The sequence below is a fragment of the Bufo gargarizans genome, chromosome 6, assembly GCF_014858855.1.
Source record: "Bufo gargarizans isolate SCDJY-AF-19 chromosome 6, ASM1485885v1, whole genome shotgun sequence".
NCBI classification, from domain to species: domain Eukaryota; kingdom Metazoa; phylum Chordata; class Amphibia; order Anura; family Bufonidae; genus Bufo; species Bufo gargarizans.
The window spans coordinates 322915308-322924394 of NC_058085.1; the positions used below are offsets into that span (position 1 = coordinate 322915308).

At 46.3% G+C, this 9087-nt stretch overlaps 1 pseudogene; it reads right to left on the bottom strand.

The window, feature by feature from the left end:
* Nucleotides 1-1763: 1763 nt before the first annotated feature.
* LOC122942182 lies at nt 1764-8104 on the bottom strand (annotated as a pseudogene).
* Nucleotides 8105-9087: the final 983 nt, after the last annotated feature.

A 9087-nucleotide genomic window follows, 5' to 3' on the forward strand; every position in this document is an offset into this window, starting at 1 on the left:
CCTGCCATTAGTACCAGGGTCCTATAGGGCTAGATAGGACTTTACGTATTTGTGTATGAACACACCTACCTCTGGGGTCTGTTCATACTGGTAGTGAGTCAGGATTTTGGTTAGGGTTTTACTAGGGGGTGTCCATCTTCATTCCCTAGTTCTCAGGCCTGATTCCCTGTTCCCCCCTTCCCTCTTATGCTCGGTGTGGTGTTTCCCTCCCACACCAAAGCGTGACATTATAAACCTCTTAAACCGTCATTTTTTGTTTGTGTGCAGCCATGAATCCTATTGCTGCACTGGCAGGTCAGCTGCAAGAGCTGTCTTTGGAGGTAGCTGACCTCCGCACGCCTGTCTCGCAGATGCAGAGACCACAGGCTGCTGATCCTAGTGGTGGTGGTTACTAGGCCTGTCTTAAACCTAAAGTTGCCCTCCCGGACAGATTTTCTGGGGGATGTGATAATTTTATTTTAGGGAGGCATGCAAACTGTATTTTAGGCTACGTCCACACTCATCTGGGGATGAGAAACAGCGAGTCAGTGTGGTAATTTCCTTGCTTAAGGGGGATGAGCAGTCATGGGCTTTTTCTCTGCCGACCGGATCGCAGTCTCTCAGGTCGGTAGATGAAATTTTCGAAGTTATGGATTCCATTACCACATTATAACGCAATTCCATGACGGAATGCATAACGGAATGTCTTTAGAGGCATTCCGTTATTCATTCCGTCATAGTAGAAGTCTATGGGCTGCAAAACGGATCTGTCCCGTAGCCCATAGACTTCTATTATGACGGAATGAATAACGGAATCCCTCTAAAGACATTCCGTTATAGAATTGCTTTATGGTCCATGGTAATGGAATCCATAACGCAATTCACCTTTTACCAGTAAACGTAGCGTGAACAAATTTTAAAATATGAAATTCGCTCATCTCTAGTCAAATCAGATAGAGAGGTAAATGGGACTTAGAAATTTAACCCATGTACCACTAAAATGGCAGAAGTTTTTTTTTTTTAAGTTGTGCAGTGGACGGAGCTGGTCACTGCAGCCCTGCTTCCATGGAAGTGAAGGTGCACGGGGTGTCCGATCTGATATTGATGGCCTGTCCCGAGGATAGGCCATCAATATAAATACCCATTACCTAGAGTGACAGTCTGCAAACAGACTGAAATTTAACCCATGTAACACAAAAACTGCTGAAAATATGTAATAAAGACCAAATGCAAAAATGATTTTTAGCCCAAAATAAGTGGAATGCAATAATAAAAAATGCCCTTGAAGGTGTTCATGGCTTTTGCCCATTTGATCTGCTATTCATAGTATCTGCACCTTGCATTATGAACACATAAGGCATGTATAACGGAGCGCTCATATATAATAAGCGTTCATATATATTATAGGAATCTGTACTCGCAGTGGTGTCAGAAATGATAGATTGCGGGTTTTAAAGTCCAAACCGTCCTTTATTTAGTCACTTCAGCATAACAGATTAGCATCCAAGTTATGGCGTCACTTGATGAGGTGAAGTTACGGCATAACATAACGCAAAAATAAATACCTGCTGGTCTGGGTCTCACCTATAGAGTCCTGTTCACACCAGGGGAGATCAGGCTTCACTCAGCCAGTCACCAAGCTCCAACCACACAGTTCAGATCTCCAGCCTTCATTCCCCCAGACTGGCATTGTGAGGTCTGCTTTATTCCCCAGTGATGATCCCAGTAGGCCTCACCTGGGATCACCTCGGGCTAGGAGAAAAAGAAAATCTGTGATGGGGGGTGTGGACTGGGAAATCCCTCGGCCAGTCCTATCTTACCAAGCTGAGGTATTATATATTACAAAAACTGATTAAGATACACGTTAAAGGCGTTTTCCAGCTTTATGCATTGAAGCCATACCAGTGATATGGTAGATGCTATCAATATCTGATTGGTGGAGGTACAGTTATCAATATATATCACGGGAACACTCCTAGAAGTTGGTATGTGAGTTTGGACAACTTATCCTCCTGCCCTGTCTAGTAGTGAAGATTACACTAGAGATGCAACCAAAATGACCGTGGTCCCTACCATCTCTTCACATGTGGTCCTAGACCTTAGCCGGCTTCTCCTCTGCTGTCTATGAATTGAATATTCTAGAGGATAACTCCCATCATGCTCTGTTTTCCACTGGCACAGATTTTGCCACAGGACTAGTAGCCCGAGTCCGTTTTTGGATGTGTCCAAGTAACAAGTCTAGACCTTTCTCCAGAACTGGGCTCAGCGCCTCCTGCTCGCTCTTGGTAAAGCGTCCAAGCACATATGCAGTCACTGAAGACTTGTCACCCGGACGTCCGATACCAATCTACAGTCTGGTCATCGTCTGCCAAGGACTTTTTCTCCTAGCCCGAGGTGATCCCAGGTGAGGCCTACTGGGATCATCACTGGGGAATAAAGCAGACCTCAGAATGCCAGTCTGGGGGAATGAAGGTTGAAGATCCGAACTGTGTGGTTGGAGCTTGGTGACTGGCTGAGTGAAGCCTGATCTCCCCTGGTGTGAACAGGACTCTATAGGTGAGACCCAGACCAGCAGGTATTTATTTTTGCGTTATGTTATGCCGTAACTTCACCTCATCAAGTGACGCCATAACTTGGATGCTAATCTGTTATGCTGAAGTGACTAAATAAAGGACGGTTTGGACTTTAAAACCCGCAATCTATCATTTCTGACACCACTGCGAGTACAGATTCCTATAATATATATGAACGCTTATTATATATGAGCGCTCCGTTATACATGCCTTATGTGTTCATAATGCAAGGTGCAGATACTATGAATAGCAGATCAAATGGGCAAAAGCCATGAACACCTTCAAGGGCATTTTTTATTATTGCATTCCACTTATTACAGAAGCCTTGTGGCCATGCTTGAAAAGACTGAGGGTGGGAGGCATCTGCTGAAGAACTTACACCTGATTTCAGGTGGTCAATGCAGGAACGGACCCCATTGTGGCCCCTAGAAAATACAGAGAAAGGCTGGGGTCAGAATGTTATCACACCACCAGGTTGCAGTCGGGATTATTATTGAAGCTACACTGCAGAGCTATGCGTCACCCATCAAACAGGAATCAGAAACTTTAGGATAAGGAATTTCGGGCACTTATAGAAAATCATTAAAGATTGGTTGTACTGCCAACTTGGACAAAAGGGCCAGGAATAACCCTGCCTCCATAATCACTATATCACAGGGCAGAAATCCACCATTTACATACAAATGAGTCAATGATATAAAAGTGACAGTTCTAAAAATTATAATACATTGCTCTCCAGCTCTTTTAAAGGGGTTTCTGAGATTTTGATATTGATGGTATTAATCAGGATAGGTCATCAGTGGGGGTCCGACACCCAGTACCCCTGCTGATCAGCTGTTTGAAGAGGCTGCGGTGCTTCAGTGAGCACTGCAGCCTCCTTTTCAGCTTACCAAGAACAGCGCTGTCCAGTGTATAGTGGCTGATCTTGGTATTGCAGCCCAGGCCTATTCACTTGAATGAGCTGCACATAGGCCATGACCAATAAATATGGTGTCACTGGCCTAGAAAGAGGTCACAGTGCTCACCAGATGTATTGGCGCTGAAGCATTAAGATTTTCCTTCACTGGAACTAAAGAGCGCAATGGGTGTCTGGAGTCGGACCCCCACCGAGGATAGGCCATCAATATCAAAATCTCAGACAACCCCTTTAAGAAAAACCCCACAGGTATATATGAGGACAGCACAGAAGAATGAGAGAAACCCTGAGCTTGAGGGTTCACATTCAGTATTTTCATGTAAAAAGCTGCCTGGATTTATAGAAAGCCTGTGAGTCCTGCTGGCCCCGCCCATTAATCTGTCAATCACACCTTCTGGGAGGGGCATGCAGGACTCACAGGCTCTCTATAAATCCTGGCAGCTTTGTATATGAAACTACTGCATCAAATTTAAAATAAAAAATACGAACCTGAGCTCAGAGTCTCGTCCTTTATCCAATGCCGTCTTCAGACCTGATAGATTCAATTTAAAGTTGTCAGATGAAAAATGGTCGGTGTCAGATGATCGTTGAGCTAGTCACCTCGCGCTCCCTCCAAGCTTCAGGGTCACCTGCCCTAGAGGTTTGTCCAGCTCATCATGTAATAGATATTCTCAGGGCTCAGGTGGAACTTTCTAGCTGAATAAGAACAGAAAAAATAATTCAGCAATTTGTATATTGAGAGACAGGATAATTCTTATATATAACGAAACATGAAGGAATTATTGGGAATCTAGAGCAGAAACTGTCTTACAGCAGAAATGGAAACCCACCTGGTTGGACACAAGCCATCCTTGTATTAAATGGACAGACAGACTTTTATCTCAATGGCTGCCATGTCCCCTGCAGCAGGCAATGCAGAAGACATTTTTGGCTGGCTGTGGTTTCCTATGGTAAAATGCTCTGTCTGCTAGAACTGTGGAGATCAGGAGGCTCCCATATGAAAGGTGATGAGACGACCCTTTCAAGAAGTGTGGCAATGAGCAGTTGGGAAATATTTGCAGAAAAAGTGGGATAAAACTTGGTGGTAACCTACACATTTCTTGCCAAATTCAAAGAAGTATTCCAGTTGCAAAAATATGCCTGATCCAAAGGCTAGTCATAGGACATAAAAGAGCTGCCTGCTGCAGGCTGATTCTGTTAGGGGGACACTGCTGCAGGCTGGATCTTTTATAGGGGCACTGTGGCTCTGCTATAGGGGCATGGTTACAGGCTGAATCTGCTATGGGCGACACTGCTGCAGGCTGACTCTGTATGGGCGACACTGCTGCAGGCTGACTCTGTATGGGCGACACTGCTGCAGGCTGACTCTGTATGGGTGACACTGCTGCAGGCTGACTCTGAATGGGCGACACTGCTGCAGGCTGACTCTGAATGGGTGACACTGCTGTAGGCTGACTCTGTATGGGCGATACTGCTGCAGGCTGACTCTGTTAGGGGGACACTGCTGCAGGCTGACTCTGTATGGGTGACACTGCTGCAGGCTGACTCTGTATGGGCGACACTGCTGCAGGCTGACTCTGTATGGGCGACACTTCTGCAGGCTGACTCTGTATGGGCGACACTGCTGCAGGCTGACTCTGTATGTGCAACACGCCAGACCTGCAGGGTATGACGAAGTGAGGTCACAGTTATGGGCAATCGAGGGTACTCACTATATTTGAAGAACCCTGGGCAGGCGCGTGGCAGTGAAGGAGAGGTAGACACAGTTCCTCTGGGGCACGCTCTGTAGATAGGGACCAGGCCTGATGGTAGTTGAGGTGCCCTGGATGTTACAGGTATTTTGTGTGCCTGGGGCAAGGTCCCTGTGGTATTCGTGACGCCAGTGCCTTTGGACGGTGGCACGCCGGTTGGTGGTTGGAATGATGAAGGTACACAAGTATATAGTGAACCAAAACGTAACTTTACTGAACAATCCAACTTTGTACAGCAGGTGTAGCACAGTCTTCAGATTACAGTTCCACAAAGGGGCTCATTCACAATATGGCAGGCAATAGTCATGCAAGATACACTGAGGGTAAATTCCACAAGCACTCAGCAGCAGGTTGTACCTTTCCTCAGAATCAATGTACACTGTCCTTTATAGAACTCCTGCTCTGGCTTTATATCTCCCAAGGCCCGGATGCCTAAAAGGGTGGCTTATATCCTTGGTTACTTTCTTCCTCAGGTATTATACTTCTTGCTATGATTCCTAAAATCCTCTGCCCATCAGGGTCACTTTGCTTACCCTGGGTCGCCTCCTCCTATCAGGTGGATAACTGTAGGTTTCTCCCAGGAGGTTGGTTCCTGCAACTGGGGTATCTCTTCAGAGCTAACTTAGGCTCTCTTGTTCTCAGGCAGGCTGGAGCTTCTCAACAGCCTCCTGGACATCACTAGCAGCCAGGGCTATCCAGCTGCATGTCAGGAGCAGGCTTCTTAACCTCCATCTTCTCAGACTCCTGACTCTGCACTCCCTCTCCCTGTCTGGGCCTGGACATTTATACTAGGGGCTCCCTATCTCCCTCTAGTGTCTGGGATGTCTAACTACACCCAACTAGGCCTGCTACTGCATCACACAGGGGTACATTGCATGTAAAAACACATTAAAACATACATTAAATGCAGAATTAAATATGACATTTCTGTTCCTTGTGAGTAGGAGTAACGCGCACACCAATTGACCCTTGTGTAGTGCCCACCCATACCTAGTGGGACACTACATATGGGCGACACTTCTGCAGGCTGACTCTGTATTGGCGACACTGCTGCAGGCTGACTCTGTTAGGGGGACACTGCTGCAGGCTGACTCTGTTAGGGGGACACTGCTGCAGGCTGACTCTGTTAGGGGGACACTGCTGCAGGCTGACTGTTAGGGGGACACTGCTGCAGGCTGACTGTTAGGGGGACACTGCTGCAGGCTGACTGTTAGGGGGACACTGCTGCAGGCTGGATCTTTTAGGGGGACACTGCTGCAGGCTGACTCTGTTAGGGGGACACTGCTGCAGGCTGACTCTGTTAGGGGGACACTGCTGCAGGCTGACTCTTTTAGGGGGACACTGCTGCAGGCTGGATCTTTTAGGGGGACACTGCTGCAGGCTGGATCTTTTAGGGGGACACTGCTGCAGGCTGGATCTTTTATAGGGGTAGATGTGGCTCTGCTATGGGGGCATGGTTACAGACTGAATCTTCTATAAGGACTGGGGCAAGCTGGATCTGCTATGGGCTACTGCTGCAGGCTGGATCAGTTATAGGGAGTCAGACACCGTTGCAGAAGTTTCTACTATGGTGACACTGCTGAAGGCTGGCTCTGTCATAGTGACACTGTTGTATACCTATATGACCTACTCCGGACTCGTCCTCCTCACCTACATTAGCCACACTCGTCTCATTAACATTCATAAAGTGACGGGGTTTTATCAAAACTAGATGAACGCCGTCCAGCTGGGTGGTGACGAGATCTGCTCCTGTCCGTCGGTCCGTCTTCCACTGGTCAGCGACATTCAGCCTCCATGCCAGACGGTTAATGGCAGTCAGGCCCACACTGTGTCTAGTGCCAGACAGGCCATGATTGCCCAGTCCAACCACCTAGACATGGAAGGCAGCATAAGATATTGGTTATTTGCCATATCTAGTCAATTTTACTCTGTCACTTCCATAATTTTAAAGGGGCTTGTCTAGAATGGGGGGCATTCCAATCAGTACAGGCAAGAGCACTGCCCCCTCACGTCAAAGCGGCAAATGAGGGTATGTATCTATACCCTGGTCAGTATGACACACTGAGCAAGGGCACAGATGGAGGTCAGCGTATACTTTGCATTACTTAAAAATGCAGACAGCCCAATATGGCGACTACCGGTCATTCACAGACGCTATTTTTTTAAATCACTTTTATACATATGTTACATGGGACTATGTAAACACATGTGCGATACAGAATCATACGTGTGTTGCCTAGTAACAGATTACAGGCACCTCCAGAAAGCCAGCTGTTCTGAAACTACAAGTCCCAGAATGCTCCATTCACTTCTAAGGGATTTAGGGCTCATGCACACAACCGTATGTATTTTGGGGTCCGCAAAACATGGATCCACAAAAAAATTAAATAAACGGGTAACATCAGAGTGGCATCCATGTTACATCCGTTTTCTGCAGATCCACTATAACAATGCCTGTCCTTGTCCGCAAAATGGACATGAATAGGACATGTTCTATTTTTTTGCTAAATGTACTTGTGGATATACGGATACGGAATACAAACTGAGTCATTTCCGTTTTTTTGTGGCCCCATGTAAGTGAATGGTTCCGCATTCACGGACACAAAATACGTGCGCATGAGTCCTTAGATGAGCCGAGCATGTTTTCATGCTGGGAGTTGTAGTTTCACAGCATCTGGAATGCTGAAGGTTGCAGACCCCCTTGATTACACAGGGGACACCTTCCCATACCAATATGGCTGAGACATTTGGGCACTGGAGGTCACACTGTGAAAAACGAATTCATTCACCATGAAGCGCTGCTCCCTACTGGGACCTCCAATGGCTGCCTGACTCATGCACCGACCCAAGCGGAGACAGCACACAGCTCTCATTGCCGGCAGCATAGTCCCTCCTGAAGTGGTCCTCCTCAAGGCAGTTGGCTACTTCCCTCTGGATCTGGAAAAATCTAAAATGAAGTTAAAACTCACCAAAATGTAACCAGAAAGCATATTACAATCTACATATTTTCTATGATTACAAACTACAATGTCCGTGTTGAGGATTTGAGGCATAGAATAGAAAGAATGATGGAGCACTTTTAATTTTGACTTAAAGCATCTCTGTAACGCCCACAAATAAAGACCAAACAGGAACAACTTTATCTTAAAGGGAACCTGTCACCAGTTTTATGGTGTCCTAACTAAGGGCAACATAAATAAGTGACTGATTCTCTTAGCAAAATGCTGGGTCACTTTCTTTAATTGACCCAGTCAATCTGCCAACATCTTGTATTGAAAAGCTCCAGCTGATAATGATGAGTCCTGAATATTTATGAGCTCCTGACTCTCCCCGCCCACCTGCTGCTGAATGACAGTTTTTTTTACATATCAATCAGCAGCAGGTGGGCAGGGGAGTGGCTATAGCTCTGAATTACAAAAACGCTGGACTCAAATCAGCTCATTAGCATGCGGCATCTTTGTGTGTATGTTATGAGGTAACCATCTGTCACACCAGTAAGTGAATACATCTAAGGCACTTTTTAGTAGTTAATGATTGTATATAATTAGTAAGATTATAATCAAATATCCATATGACAGGTTCCCTTTAACTCCTTAAGGACACAGCCTTATTTCACCTTAGGCCGGGTTCACACCTAAGCATACCCGATAAGCGCTGTTTACAAGCGTACTTATCGGGCGTTTACATTCGTGCGAGTGAAACAAGCAAACGCCCATTGTCGCGCGCTCCCGCTAGGTCTATGTGCGGGAACACATGACGATGCGCCCCAAAGAAGCTCCTGTACTTCTTGCTGATCGTACGCTCTGTAAAACGCTCAGGTGAGAACCATGCCGATAGCGAAGCATTGGTTTTTGCTTGTTGAGCGTTT